This window comes from Mobula hypostoma, chromosome 9 (genome assembly GCF_963921235.1).
Source record: "Mobula hypostoma chromosome 9, sMobHyp1.1, whole genome shotgun sequence".
Taxonomy (NCBI): Eukaryota; Metazoa; Chordata; class Chondrichthyes; order Myliobatiformes; family Myliobatidae; genus Mobula; species Mobula hypostoma.
In genome coordinates this window covers 48315234-48331683 of record NC_086105.1, presented here as the reverse complement: position 1 = coordinate 48331683, position 16450 = coordinate 48315234, and positions in this window count along the sequence as shown.

Sequence of the window (16450 nt, the reverse complement as noted above, 5' to 3'; positions counted from 1 at the left end):
ATGACCCCAACAGACTCACAGGTGGAGTGTTGCCTCACCTGGAAGGACTGTTTGGGGCTCTGAACGGTAGTGACAAAGGAGGTAGAGGGGCAGGTATGGCACTTGTTCTGCTTGCAAGGATAAGGGCCAGGAGGAAGATCATTGGGGAGGGATGAATGGACAAGGGAGTCACATAGGAAATGAGTCTCATCACTGGATCCCAAATTGATGTAACATTTTTACCTTGGTTACATACATGACAGCATTTCAGATCGAACACGCAACCTATTTGTATTATATTCCCAGCTTCAGTATATTTAGCCTTTAATTTTGTGAGATTCTTTCCAACCTTCAATGAATACGTACTTTATTTTGGAGCTTTAACTATTTGGCATGAAGCCATTTCCTCTTGGAGCAGGTTGCAGAAATAGGTAAATTGCAGTTCTGGCATGGAGCAGTGTCACAAAACAATATTGTTTCTGGAAATGAGGACAGAAGATTGATGCAGCTACAGGCAGCAAAATGCACTACTGAAGCCCAAGTAGCTCCATAAGATGCAAAATTTTACGCTTTGTTTCTTAAAGTTCTCAACAGCTATAGTCTGAACTATTAGTAGGCAAGAATGTCCTGCAAAGCCCACAAATCATGAGAAGACCTTGAGCATACAGAAAATTCATTTTCAAAGATTAAACATTTTAAGAGAGTGCTACAATAGGCCTCATGAAAGCTTGCCCACATTTTTGAGAAAAATACTGCAAAATCCACTGTCAAATGGTTATGCAGGTCAAAGCCAGTTTATTGTCAAATGCATAAGCACGTGAATGTATGTGCAATGAAAAACTTACCTATTGTAGTATTGTAGACACAAGGAAATCACAAATCAGGTTAATTATCACTGAACTACACCATGAGATTTGTTGCTTTGTACAGTACAAGACATTGAAATAAATAGATAGATAGTGCAAAAGAGAAACAGTGAGGTAGTGTCCACGAATCATTTAAAAATAAGATAGTGGTGGCAAAAAAGCTGTTCCTAAAACATAGAGAAGAACATAAGACCAGATGGTAAGGGGCCTTAATGACAGATGCTGACTTCTGGAGACATCACCTTTTTAAGATGTCCGTGATAGAGCTGGCTGAGTCTACAACCTTCTGCAGGCTCTTTCGATCCTGCACATTGAAGCCTCCATAGCAACCAATCAGAATGCTTTCCACTATGCACCTATAGAAATTTGCAAGAATCTTTGGTGACATACCAAATCTCCTCAAACTCCTAATGGAGGTAGCCGCTGGCATGCCTTCTTTGCGATTGCATCACTGTGTTGGGCCCTTGAGTTGTATTTTGCATACATACTTTGGTAATAATGAGGACTCAATGTATATTTTCCCAACTTTCCCTTCCAGAAGTCTACAATAAATTCTTTGGTCTTGCTGACATCGAGCGCAAGGTTGTCATTGAAACACCACTCACCCAGCCAATTTATTTCATTCCCGTATGCCTCCTCGTCGCCAACAACGTAAGTATTATAGATAGTGTTTGAACAGTGCCTAGTGTCACACAGGTGAGAAACTGCTAGAAAGTTCAGCAGTCTAATGAACAAGGAGGCAATTAAAAGAGAGCGAGAATACAGCGTGAGCTGAGAAGTTACCATGGTAACAGCTCAGAGTGGTTGAGTTAATGGACGCTGGAATTTTGGAGGGATTATAAAAGTTGATCCTTCGGTCTGATAATGGCAGAGGAGACACGACACGAGAGAACTGTGGAAGCTACCTGAGAAACCACTGGTGGAGTTTAAGACCACCACGAGGGTGGAGGCGACAGACCGATTAATTTCGACCCGTGATTACCAGTGCACGTAAGAGCTTGCCTGTGGGGGTCTGCTGGTGGTGAACCCGTGCCATGGGTTAGTAGACCGCTCCCTAGAAGGGGCTCTGTCCATTTGTGTCTGTGTGGGGGTCACACAAAGTGACTCCGAAGACTTCGGAAGCAAGAACAACTAAAGCTGCCAACTTGAACATCAATGCAATTAACTCTCTCTTTCTCCATCAATTCAACTCGACGCAACACAAAGTGAACTAAACTGCTTAAACTTACCTGACACCGTAAGACTGATATCTACCTCCTGGACTATTATTTTTGTATCCACATACACATTTACGGATATATAAATAAATATGTAATAGTTTATAACCTGTATTGTATTATTCGGTTTAATGATATTAATTCATAGTAGTAATAAATATAGACTTAATTTATAGTAAACCAGACTCCAGGTGTGTTCCATTTTTGCTGGTCCTTTTCAACCCATCACGGGGTTCGTGACACTAGCTACATTTATTTATTGAGTACAGCGTGTAATAGGCCCTTCAAGCCATGCCATCCAGCACTCCCCCGATTTAATCTGAGCCTAATCATGGGTCAATTTACAATGACAATTTACTAATTAACCTATTAACCAGTATATCTTTGGACTGTGGGAGGAAACTGGAGCACTTAGAGGGAACTCACGCGGTCACATGGAGAACAGATAAGCTCCTTACAGGCAGCAGCGGGAATTAAAGTGTTGTGCTAACCACTACACTGCCGTGCTGTCCCATAATTCCTGATCAAATTTATAGTAAATTGCAAAAAGCAAACCAAAGCGTCGTGTAATAAAGGCTTTAACATTGTTTAGCTTTTATTACTTGGAACAATGCTGCCATCTCTTGTTGACTTCTAACCAATTTATTTTTCCGTACTGATTTTATACTGATCCTTTCATACTTGCTCTACTCCACAGTTCAAATGAAAAGTCTTAACCCAGAATGTTGATTGTCCATTTCCCTTTAAAGATGCACTTTGTTCCTACAGCAGTTTGTTTTTTACTTTTCTTGACTTTTTTTTGTCAGAGTTAGGAAATTAGTCACAGCAGGACTGCAGGCAATTCAATTTATTAAGTCCTTACTAGTTCTCTGCATTGGCAATCTAGTTACAGTGCCTTAAAAAGTATTCAGCCCCCACAATTATTTTCACGTTTTACTGTCTCATTTTCTAAATTTAAAATATATTGAAGTATTATTTTTGAGCTAATCTACAAAACATTGTGCATCATGTCATATCAAAGGAAAAATTCCAAAACCTGTGAACAATTTATTAAAAATTAAAAACTAAAATTCTGAGGCTGAAAAATATTTATTCCCTATGTAATTATTAGGCAAGTCAGGGAAATGATAATAGAGAAGCACAAATCTGGGGAAGGGTACAAGACCATCTCAAAGGCACTGAACTTACAGTACCTCAGAGCTCAGAGCAGTTCATTGTGAAAGAGTGGAAAAAATATGAAACCACGGCCACACTGCCGGTCAGGCCACCCCTCTAAACTTGGTAGCCGCAGAAGAATGGCACTTGTAAGAGAGGCTACTGTGACACCAACAGTCACTCTGAGTGAGCTGAAGAAGTCAGTGGCTGCAACTGGAGATGAAGTTTCTGACTCCACAGTCTCTAAAGCCTTGCACAAAAAAAGGGTATTTATGGAAGAGTGGCAAGGAAGAAGCCCTTGCTAAAAAAAACCATATCCTTGCCCGTAAAGACTTTGCAGAGCATCACTTAAAAGATGGAAATAGGTCTTGTAGTCAGATGAGACTAAAGTGGAACTTTTTGGCTTCAACACTGTGGTACATGCGGCGTAAAATCTAATACTTGCGAATTTTGAAGTTGGTTAACTCTTCTTTGATTTGCACTAGTCACTCTTTAATTCAATTTAAAACCATACATCGTTACTATTTGACAAAGGAGAGACTGTCTAAAATATTTCCTAATGTTGATAGGCAGTGTGATAGATGTAAAACTGAGACAGCTACATTGACACATATGTTTTGGTCATGTTCAGTATTGAAACAAATTTGGAAATCTACTTTCTCTACAATTTCTAAAGCTTTAAAAATTAATTTACAACCTAATAAATTGACAGTTTTGTTCGGTATAATCCCTCAACATATTCATGGTATTTCTATATCAGACCAACATGTAATTGCATTTGTCACATTATTGGCCAGAAGGGCTATTTTATTGAAATAGAAAGATGCCTCTGCTCCCACTTTGATACAATGGTTCTCTCAGGTGATGTTATGTCTTAGTTTGGAGAAAATCAGAAGTCGAACTTTTGATCCTCGATTTGACTTTGAGAAAAGGTGGGGTTCTTTTGCGCGCTACTATCATTTGATTTGAGTTAATTAAGATGGTCCCCTTCTGATTCTTGTTTAAATGGATTTGAGTTGGTGGATTGATGTTTTTCTTTTATGGAAGCTTGTATGGCGTATCGCTCTGGGGTTGTGCTCCCAATGGGTTTTTTTTTTGATTTTTTTTGTTGGGTAGGGTTTTTTTGTTTTAGTTAGTAGGGGTTCTTTTTTCCAAAAAAAAACCATATAACTATATAACAATTACAGCACGGAAACAGGCCATCTCGGCCCTTCTAGTCCGTGCCAAAATCTTACTCTTACCTAGTCCCACCGACCTGTACTCGGTCCATAACCCTCCATTCCCTTCCTGTCCATATAGCTATCCAATTTAACTTTTAAACGTCAACATCGAACCTGCCTCAACCACTTCTGCTGGAAGCTCGTTCCACACAGCTACCACTCTCTGAGTAAAAAAGTTCCCCCTCATGTTACCCCTAAACTTTTGCCCTTTAACTCTCAACTCATGTCCTCTTGTTTGAATCTCCCCCACTCTCAATGGAAAAAGCCTATCCATATCAGCTCCATCAATCCCCCTCATAATTTTAAACACCTCTATCAAGTCCCCTCTCAACCTTCTACGCTCCAGAGAATAAAGACCTAACTTGCTCAACCTTTCTCTGTAACTTAGGAGATGAAACCCAGGCAACATTTTAGTAAACCTACTCTGTACTCTCCCAATTTTATTGACATCTTTCCTATAATTCGGTGACCAGCACTGCACACAATACTCCAAATTTGGCCTTACCAATGCCTTATTCAATTTCAACATTACATCCCAACTCCTATACTCAATGCTCTGATTAATAAAGGCCAGCATACGAAAAGCTTTCTTCACCACCCCATCCACATGAGATTCTACCTTCAGGGAACTATGCACCATTATTTCAAGATCCCTCTGTTCTACAGCATTCTTCAATGCCCTACCATTTACCATGTATGTCCTATTTTGATTAGTCTAACCAAAATGTAGCACCTCACATTTTTCTGCATTAAACTCCATCTGCCATCTTTCAGCCCACTCTTCTAACTGGCCTAAATCTCTCTGCAAGCTTTGAAAACCTACTTCATTATCCACAACACCACCTATCTTAGTATCATCTGCATACTTACTAATCCAATTTATCACCCTATCATCCAGATCATTAATATATATGACAAACAACATTGGACCCAGTACAGATCCCTGAGGCACACCGCTACACACCGTCCTCCAATCTGACACACAGTTATCCACTACTACTCTCTGGCGTCTCCCATCCAGCCACTGCTGAATCCATTTTACTACTTCGATATTAATGCCTAACAATTGAACCTTCCTAACTAACCTTCCATGTGGAACCTTGTCAAAGGCCTTACTGAAGTCCATATAGACAACATCCACTGCTTTACCCTCGTCAACTTTCCTATTAACCTCAATCAAAAATTCAATAAGATTTGTCAGACATGACCTTCCACACACAAATCCATGTTGACTGTTCCTAATCAGACCCTGTCTATCCAGGTAATTATATATACCATCTCTAAGAATACTTTCCATCAATTTACTCACCACTGACATCAAACTCACAGGCCGATAATTGCTAGGTTTACTCTTAGAACCCTTTTTAAACAATGGAACCACATGAGCAATATGCCAATCCTCCGGCACCATCCCCGCTTCTAATGACATTTGAAATATTTCTGTCAGAGCCCCTGCTATTTCCACACTAACTTCCCTCAAGGTCCTAGGGAATATTTTGTCCGGACCTGGAGACTTATCCACTTTTATATTCCTTAAAAGCGCCAGTACTTCCTCTTCTTTAATCGTCATACTTTCCATAACTACCCTTCTTGTTTCCTTTACTGTACACAATTCAATATCCTTCTCCTTAGTGAATACCGAAGAAAAGAAATTGTTCAAAATCTCCCCCATCTCTTTTGGCTCCGCATATACCCATCCACTCTGATTCTCTATGGGACCAATTTTATCCCTCACTATCCTTTTGCTATTTATATAACTGTAGAAACCCTTTGGATTTATTTTCACCTTACTTGCTAAAGCTGCCTCGTATCTTCTTTTAGCCTTTCTAATTTCTTTCTTAAGATTCTTTTTACATTCTTTATATTCCTCGAGCACCTCATTAACTCCAAACTGCCTATATTTGTTGTAAATCCCTCTCTTTTTCTGAACCAAGTTTCCTATATCCCTTGAAAACCATGGCTCTCTCAAACTTTTAACCTTTCCTTTCAACCTAACAGGAACATAAACATCCTGTACCCTCAAAATTTCACCTTTAAATGACCTCCATTTCTCTATTACATCCTTCCCATAAAACAAATTGTCCCAATCCACTCCTTCTAAATACTTTCGCATCTCCTCAATGTTAGCCTTTCTCCAATCAAAAATCTCAACCCTGGGTCCAGTCCTATCCTTCTCCATAATTATATTGAAACTAACGGTATTGTGATCACTGGACCCAAAGTGCTCCCCAACACATACCTCCGTCACCTGCCCTATCTCATTCCCTAACAGGAGATCCAACACTGCCCCTTCTCTAGTTGGTACCTCTATGTATTGCTGCAAAAAAACTATCTTGCACACATTTGACAAACTCCAAACCATCCAGCCCTTTTACAGAATGGGCTTCCCAGTCTATGTGTGGAAAATTAAAATCTCCCACAATCACAACCTTGTGCTTACTACAAATATCTGCTCTCTCCGTACAAATTTGCTCCTCCAGGTCTCGGTCCCCATTAGGTGGTCTATAATACATCCCTATATGCATCACTACACCTTTCCTATTCCTCAGTTCCACCCAAATAGCCTCCCTGGACGAGTCCACTAATCTATCCTGCCAGAGGACTGCTGTTATATTTTCTCTGACAAGCAATGCAATACCTCCCCCTCTTGCCCCTCCTATTCTATCACACCTGAAGCAACGAAATCCTGGAATATTTAGTTGCCAATCACACCCCTCCTGCAACCACATTTCACTAATAGCTACAACATCATATTTCCAGGTATCAATCCATGCTCTAAGCTCATCCGCCTTTCTTACAACGCTCCTAGCATTAAAATAGATGCATTTAAGAAACTCTCCACCTCTTACTCTCTTTTTATCCTTAATGGAACAAACAACTTTGTTATCTTTTTCTTCCTTGTCCCCTACATCTTTGGTCTGAGTGCTCCTGATCTCTGTCCCCTGCCTATCCTCCCTCACACACTGTCTACTAGCTTTCTCTCTTTGTGAACTAACCTCCTCTCTCCTAGTCTCTTTAATTTGATTCCTACCCCCCAACCATTCTAGTTTAAAGTCACCTCCGTAGCCCTCGCAAATCTCCCCACCAGGATATTGGTCCCCCCGGGATTCAAGTGTAACCCGTCCTTTTTGTACAGGTCACACCTACGCCAAAAGAGGTCCCAATGATCCAAAAACTTGAATCCTTGGCCCCTGCTCCAATCCCTCAGCCACACATTCATCCTCCACCTCATTGCATCCTACTCTCACTGTCGCATAGCACAGGCAGTAATCCTGAAATTACTACCTTTGCGGTCCTTTTTCTCAACTCCCATCCTAACTCCCTATATTCTCCTTTCAGGACCTCTCCACTTTTCCTACCTATGTCATTGGTACCTATAATGCACCACGACCTCTGGCTCCTCTCCCTCTCACTTCAGGATATCTTGGACGTGATCAGAAACATCCCGGACCCTGGCACCAGGGAGGCAAACTACCATCTGGGTCTCTGGACTGCGTCCACAGAATCGCCTATCTGACCCCCTTACTATCGAGTCCCCTATTACTAATGCCCTCCTCTTCCTTTCCCTACCCCTCTGTGCCGGAGGCACGGCCACTGTTGCTTCCCCCAGGTAGGCTGTCCCCCCAACAGTACTCAAACAGGAGTACCTATTGTCAAGGGGCACAGCCACTGGGGTACTCTCTATTACCTGACTCTTCTTCTTCCCCCTCTTAGCTGCCTCCCGTGGCCCCGGTGTGACCACCTGCCTGTAACTCCTCCCTATCAACTCCTCACTCTCCCTGACCAGACGAAGGTCATCGAGCTGCAGCTCCAGTTCCCTAACGCGGTCCCTTAGGAGCTGCATCTCAGCGCACCTGGCGCACAGGTGAACATCCGGGAGGCTTGGAGACTCCAGGACCTCCCACATCCGGCACCGAGAACAACAAGCTACCCCTCTCCTCAAATAACAACAAAAAATGAATACCAAACCCTCTTCGCCTCACCTGTTTCCGCCTAAGCCCGTTGAGCCGAAGCCCTTAAGCCTTCACTCTGCTCCAGGCTCACTCCGCCGTCCGCAAACTACGCGCCCGCTGTACAAGGCTGTGCTCCTTTGAAATCTTCCGCACTTCACTCCCCGACGTCACATGCCTGTGCAGTCCCGCCTCTCTGAATGCCGATGAAAAAAAAAATGAAAAATTCAAAAATGGCTTCCTCCGCACTCCTGCTCCGATTCACAGACTTCCTTCTCCGAATTACCAAATAGTTTTAACATTTTATTTTTTCTTATTATTATTGATATATTGTTTAGCTTTGTTAATCAGTTATTTGATAATTTATTTCTTATTGTACATATTGACATGTTGACTTGATTACTTTAATTTTTTTTGCTGATTTTCAATAATAATTAATAAAAAAGATTTTAAAATGAAATGAAAATCTAATACTGTGCATCAGCCAGGTAACACCATCCTAATGTGAAGTATGGTGGAGGTAGCATCATGCTATAGGGATGCTTTTCAGCAGCAGGGCCTGGAAATCTGGTCAGGATTGATGGGAAGATGAATGCTGCTAAATACAGAGAGATCCTGAATAAACACTTGCTAGTCTCTGCCAGAAAGCTTAAACTGGGGAAGAAGTTCATCTTGCAGCAGGACAACAATCCAAAACACACTGCCAGACCAACCATGAAGTGGCTTCAAATGAAGAAAATTTGGTGTCTTTGAGTGGCCCGATCAGAGTCCTGACCTTTGAACATCTCTGGCAAGACCTCAAGATTGCTGCCCATTGCTACTCCCCATCTGAGCTGGCACAGCTTGAGCAATTTTGCAAGGAGTAATCGGTAAATCTTGCTCTGTCAAAGCTAATATCGACTTATGCAAAAAGACCACTGGCTGTAATAGTTGCAAGAGGTGGTTCAACTAAGTACTGAGCAAAGGAGGATGAATATTTTTGAACTGGTTACATTTCCATTTTTTTAATTTTTAGTTTTTCCGTTTTTTGAGCTCTACTGTGAGAAAAGGTGACACAGTAATGGGCAGAAAATCATCTCTGAATGCACAGCACGTCAAACCTTGAAGTGGATGGGATAAAGCAGCAGAAGGCTACAGTAGATTCCACTCCCGTACCCAATGAAGTGGCCACTGAGTGAATATCCCTTTGGGATTTGAATTACTTCTGTCAGATCTCCTCATAACCTTTTGATCCAAAATAGTAAGTTTTTCTTTGAAAAAAAAAGTTCATTTTAAGATTATCTGATTCTTGTATATGAAGCCAAAAATATAATAGCAGTTTAAACCATGACGTCAAAATGTTTTTAATATACGAGGGATGATTGATAAGTTCGTGGCCTGAGGTTGGAGGAGTCAATTTTAGAAAACCTAGCACATTTATTTTTCAACATAGTCCCCTCCTACATCCACACACTTAGTCCAGTGGTTGTGGAGCATCCGGATCCCTTCTTTGTAGAAGTCGGTGTCTTGGACCTCCAGAAAGTGTTCCACAGCAGGGATGATTCACAAGTTCGTGGCTTAAGGTAAAAAGAGATGAGTTATTAACTTCAAACTTTCTGCATAATCACTCAAAGAGTTGAACTGCACGTGCATGTAACGACAGCTGTATAACTCATCTCCTTCTATAAAGGAAGGGATCGCCAACTGCTAGGTCCAGGATGTTTAGGGGTGGCTACAGAAGATTCTCAAGAGGGAGGATGAGCAGCCCGAGGTTATGATACACATTGGCACCAATGACATGAATAGAAAAAGGGAGGAGTTCCGGCTCAGTGATGTGAGGAGTTACGAAGAGGCTGAAGAGCGAGATGTCCAAGGTAGTAATCTCTGAATTGATCCCAATACCATGTGTTAGTCAGAGCTGGAACAGGATGACCGTGCAGGTGAAATGAGTGGCTGAGGAAGGGGTGCAAGAGGCAGAGTTTCAGATTTCTGAATCACTGAATCGTATGTTAATCCTTCTAGGGAAGGATTAACATATGAGGAGTGTTTGATGACTCTGAGCCTATACTCCCTGGAGAGGGGATCTTATTGAAACCTATCGAATATTGAAAAGCCTAGACAAAGTGGATATGGGGAGGATGATTCCTATAGTGGGTGAGTCTAGGACCAGGAGACAGCCTCAGAATAGAGAGGGATGTCCATTTAGAACAGAGAAGAGGAGGAATTTCTTTAGCCTGAGGGTGGCGAATCTGTGGAATTCATTGCCACAGACAGCTGTGCAGGCCAAGTCACTGTGTATATTTAGAGCAGAGGTTGATAGGTACTTGGTTAGTCAGGGCATCAAAGGTTACATGAGAAGGCAGGAGAATGGGGATGAGAGGGGTAATAAAACAGTCAAACACAGGAATATTTTGCTAGTTCCAGGTCTATCTCAGCACATCAATCTCTCCCTCTATAACTTTTAAAACCACCTGCTGGAATGTAGATGTGATTAAGGAGCAGGATCAAACTCGGGTTTACAATCACTGACTTAAATGAATGAAACTTGTTGTTTTTTGGTAGTAGTTTAGTGCAAATGCATAAAATTACTATAAGTTACAACAATAAATAAATAATAAAAATAAAAAAAGTAATGAGGCACCTCCTCTCCATCCACCAAAAATCTAACTTCCTGGTGGCCAACCATTTTAGTTCCTAGTCACATTCCAGTTCCAACATGTCAATCTATGGTTTCCTCTTTTGTCATGATGAGGCCATAGTCAGGATGAAGGAGCAACACCTCTAGGTAGCTTCCAACCTGGCGACATGAATATCGATTTCTCCAGGTAAATTTTCTTTCCCTCACCCTTTCCTTTGATTCCTTATTCTCAAACCCTTCACCTTTCCCACCCATCAGACTTCACCTCTCACCTTCCAGCTAGTTCTCCTTCCCCTCTCCCCACCTTTTATTCTGGCAATTTCCCCCTTCCTTTGGAGTCCTGAAGAAGGGTCTCGCTCCAAAAAGCCGACTGCTTATTCATTTCAGAATCAGGTTTAATTTCACTGGCATATGTCATGAAATTTGTTTTGCAGCAGCAGAACATTACAAAAAGCAGTAATAAAAATGGTAAATTACAACAAGTGTGTATATAAATTAAATGATTATTACAAAAAGAAAGGGATAACAAAACCGAGAAAGTGTTTATGAGTTCATTGTCCATTAATTAATCTGATGGTGGAGGGAAGAAGCTGTTCTGAAATGTTGGGTGTGTGTCTTCAGGCTTCTATACCTTCTCGTTGATAAAAAAAAGGGCATATCCAAGGTCCTTCATGATAGATGCCACCTTTTTGAGGCAGCGCCATTTGAAGGTGTCCAGGAATCAGAATCAGAATCAGAATCAGGTTTATTATCACCGCATGTGATGTGAAATTTGTTAACTTAGCAGCAGCAGTTCAATGCAATACATAATCTAGCAGAGAGAGAAAAAATACTAATAATAAATTAAATTAAACATAATAATAATAAATAAGTAAATCAATTACATATATTGAATAGATTTTTTAAAAAACATGCAAAAACAGAAATACTGTATATTAAAAAAAAGTAAGGTAGTGTCCAAAGCTTCAATGTCCGTTTAGGAATCGGATGGCAGAGGGGAAGAAGCTGTTCCTGAATCGCTGAGTGTGTGCCTTCAGGCTTCTGTACCTCCTACCTGATGGTAACAGTGAGAAAAGGGCATGCCCTGGGTGCTGGAGGTCCTTACTAATGGACGCTGCCTTTCTGAGACACTGCTCCCTAAAGATGTCCTGGATACTTTGTAGGCTAGTGCCCAAGATGGAGCTGACTAGATTTACAATCTTCTGCAGCTTCTTTCGGTCCTGTGCAATAGCCCCTCCATACCAGACAGTGATGCAGCCTGTCAGAATGCTCTCCACAGTACAACTATAGAATTTTTGAGTGTATTTGTTGACATGCCAAATCTCTTCAATAAAGTATAGCTGCAGTCTTGCCTTCTTTATAACTACATCGACATGTTGGGGAAGCTAGTGCCCATGATGGAGCTGTCTGAGTTTTCTGATCCTGTGCAGTGACCTCTCCATAATAAATGGTGATGCAAGCAGTTAGAATGCTTTCCATGGTACATCTCTAGAAAATGGCAAGTTGCAGAGGGAGGTACAGACGCCCAGGTTTTAGAGCTTTTTAATTAGAGTTGAGGGTATGATTGAAGGCTAAGTGAAGAGCCTGTGAGGTGGCATCCGCTGTAGACCTATTGTGCCAAGAGGCAAACTGCAGCAGCTGCAGGACCTTGTTTAGACAGAAGTTGATTCTAGCCACGGCCAATGTCTCAAAGCAATTCAGCACAGCACTGGGCAATTGCTGTTGGGGCAGCTCACCATGCTCTTCTTAGGCACTGATATGATTGTCACACCTTTGAAGCAGGTGGGCACCTCTGATTGCAGCAGTGAAAGATTAAAGGTGTTCTTGAACACTCCCACCAGTTTGTTGGCACAGGTTTTCAGTACCCTACCAGGTCACCATCAAGGCCTAACACCTTACAAGGGTTCGCTGACATTGGCACAGCACAGGGTCACCGGATGCTGCAGGAATTCTCATAGACGTAGTTTTATTCTGTCTTTCAAAGCTTGCATAAAAGGGTTGAACTCATCTGGGAGTGAAGCATCCAAGCCATTCATGATGTTAGGTTTTGCTTTGTAAGAAGTAATAGCCTGCAAACCCTGCCAGGGCTGATGTGCATCCAATTCCGTTTCTAGCTTCAATCAAAATTGTTTTTACACTCTTAAGATAGCCATCTGTAGGTCATGCCTTGACTTTCTGTATAGCTCTGGATTACCAGTTTTGAATGGCACAGATCTAGTCCTCAGCAGATTATGACTCACCTGGTTCATCCACAGCTGTTGAGTTGGGTACGTCTGGTATGCTCTTGAAGGCACACACTCATCCACACAGATTTTGATACAGCATCAATGGATGCTGTCTGACCTGCTGAGTTCTTCCTCCTTTTTGTGTGTGTCGCTCTGGATTTCCAGCATCTGCAGAATCTCTTGTGTTTATAATGAGGTAGTGTTCATGGATTTATAGACCATTACAAGTCTGATGGCGGGGGGAAGAAGCTGTTTATGAGTCAGTCGTTGATTGTGAATCTTCAGTCTCCTGTGTTTGGTTGTGTTCTTGTCAACATTTGGAGATTATGGGATCAATGTTCGCTCCAGTTTCATAAACTAGGTCTTCCTTTTGCACAATTCTGACATCTCACTAGTTGTCAGGAAATTGTATTCCTGACCTTCTAGTGAGATCTTCTGTTTGCTCCAGCTCCTTGTGAGTAATGTAACATCTCCAAATGAACAACATGGTTCAACACACAAAAATAAAACTGGACAACAAATTTTTTCGGAAGTGTTGTTTCCTCCAAATTTTTTTTTGTTTATGATAGACTGCTGGAAGCTGAACACAAATATATTTTCAGACTACTTGTATCACATATGAATCTGGAGAAACAAGAAATTAACTTTTATTTATTATAATGTATTTAATTACATAATGGTGCTGCAACTTTGTAATAGTTCAACTAAGCTAAGAATGTTTTGTTGATGATTGTCATTTGTACTCAGTGACTGAGGCTTCTCACTTAAGTGTCCAACAATAATCAGCCAGCATTGATGGATTCCAATTGCCCTGATATGATCGCAATGTCCTGGTAAAACCTTTCATCATGCTCGTCACTGACAGCGCCAAGATTTTCAGGGATGATGTCTAAATGGGAATGCAGTAAATGAATCTTTAGTGGAATGTTGCACCTCTTGGTTTTATATGCTTGAAGCATGTTGTCAACCAGCTGCATGTAGTTTGGTGCTCTATAGTTGCCAAGAAAATTTTCAACAACACCCTTCAATGCCTTCCATGCAATTTTCTCCACTCCCACTAGAAGTTTTTTTAAATTGCCTGTCACTGACAACCTGTTTGATTCATGGACCAACAAAAATGCCTTCCTACATCTTGGCATCAGTTATTCCGGGAAACATCTGTCTCTGATATTAAAATCCTTCACCTTCCTTGTTCACAAAATTTTTCATAAGCCACAGTTTTCTATGAAAAGGAGGCAAAAATATCTTTTGCAACACACATAAAAGTTGCTGGTGAACGCAGCAGGCCAGGCAGCATCTCTAGGAAGAGGTACAGTCGACATTTCGGGCCAAGACCCTTCGTCAGGACTAACTTAAAGAAGAGCTAGTAAGAGATTTGAAAGTGGGAGGGGGAGCGGGAGATCCGAAATGACAGGAGAAGACAGGAGGGAGAGGGATGGAGCCAAGAGCTGGGCAGTTCATTGGCAAAAGTGATATGAGAGGATCATGGAACAGGAGGCCTAGGGAGAAAGAAGAGGGGGAGGGGGGAAAGCCCAGAGGATGGGCAAGGGGTATAGTGAGAGGGACAGAGGGAGAAAAAGGAGAGTGAGAGAAAGAATGTGCGTATATAAATAAATAACGGATGGGGTACGAGGGGGAGGTGGGGCATTAGTGGAAGTTTGAGAAGTCAATATTCATGCCATCAGGTTGGAGGCTACCCAGACGGGATATAAGGTGTTGTTCCTCCAACCTGAGTGTGGCTTCATCTTGACAGTAGGGGAGGCCGTGGATAGACATGTCAGAATGGGAATGGGCCGTGGAATTAAAATGTGTGGCCACTGGGAGATCCTGCTTTCTCTGGCGGACAGAGCGTAGGTGTTCAGCGAAATGGTCTCCCAGTCTGCGTCAGGTCTTGCCAATATATAGAAGGCCACATCAGGAGCACCAGACGCAGTATATCACCCGAGCTGACTCACAGGTGAAGTGTTGTCTCACTTGGAAGGACTGTCTGGGGCCCTGAATGGTGGTAAGGGAGGAAGTGTAAGGGCATGTGTAGCACTTGTTCCGCTTACACGGATAAGTGCCAGGAGGGAGATCAGCGAGGAGGGATGGGGGTGGGGGGGGGAAACGAATGGACAAGGGAGTCGCGTAGGGAGCGATCCCTGCGGAAAGCAGAGCGGGGGGGAGGGAAAGATGTGCTTAGTGGTGGGATCCCGTTGGAGGTAGCGGAAGTTACAGAGAAGTATATGTTGGACCCGGAGGCTGGTGGGGTGGTAGGTGAGGACAAGGGGAACCCTATTCCTAGTAGGGTGGCGGGAGGATGTGGTGAGAGCAGACGTGCATGAAGTGGGGGAGATGCGTTTGAGAGCAGAGTTTTTGGTGGAGGAAGGGAAGCCCCTTTCTTTAAAAAAGGAGGACATCTCCTTTGACCTGGAATGAAAAGCCTCATACTGAGAGCAGATGTGGTGGAGACAGAGGAATTGCGAGAAGGGGATGTCATTTTTTGCAAGAGACAGGGTGAGAAGAGGAATAGTCCAGATTGCTGTGAGAGTCAGTAGGCTTATAGTAGACATCAGTAGATAAGCTGTCCCCAGAGACAGAGACAGAAAGATCTAGAAAGGGGAGGGAGGTGTCAGAAATGGACCAGGTAAACTTGAGGGCAGGGTGAAAGTGGGGTGAAAAATATCTTTTGTTGAGTCTACAACTGGCTTAAGTGCCACACTCCTCAAACCAACTGCTTATGAAGTGGCCAATCCTTTTTAATGTAATGAGAGTCTTTAGCACAGCTGTCTAATAAACATGTAAATACAATGCAAAGAACAATGTGTGTGTGACACTTTTATAGCCTTTCTAAAACCTGCCCTGCCATGGCAGCATCTGTCCTGCCTAAGCATGCCCGGACAAGATAGAAAACATTTTAGCTTACATTGTGGGCAACATTTTAATTGACTTGAATTATGAATTAAAATAACAACTATAGGCAAATTTCTTTTTATGGTGCATGATAGGGAAATTCCATGGTGATTTTCATGATCAGCAGCCAAAATCCACAAGATACATCTAAAAGTATTCAAGAACAAAACCTTTGTTGTTCAATGTAATCTACAGTGTAACTTCTAATCTCGCTGGTATGGAAATTATGTTTAATTGAAGAATGCCTGCAATTCAGGACATGTGCAACTGCAGGCAAATCCCGTGATTCTCCTTTCAGCTAAGGAAAAGTAGAGAGGTTAATTTTCCTG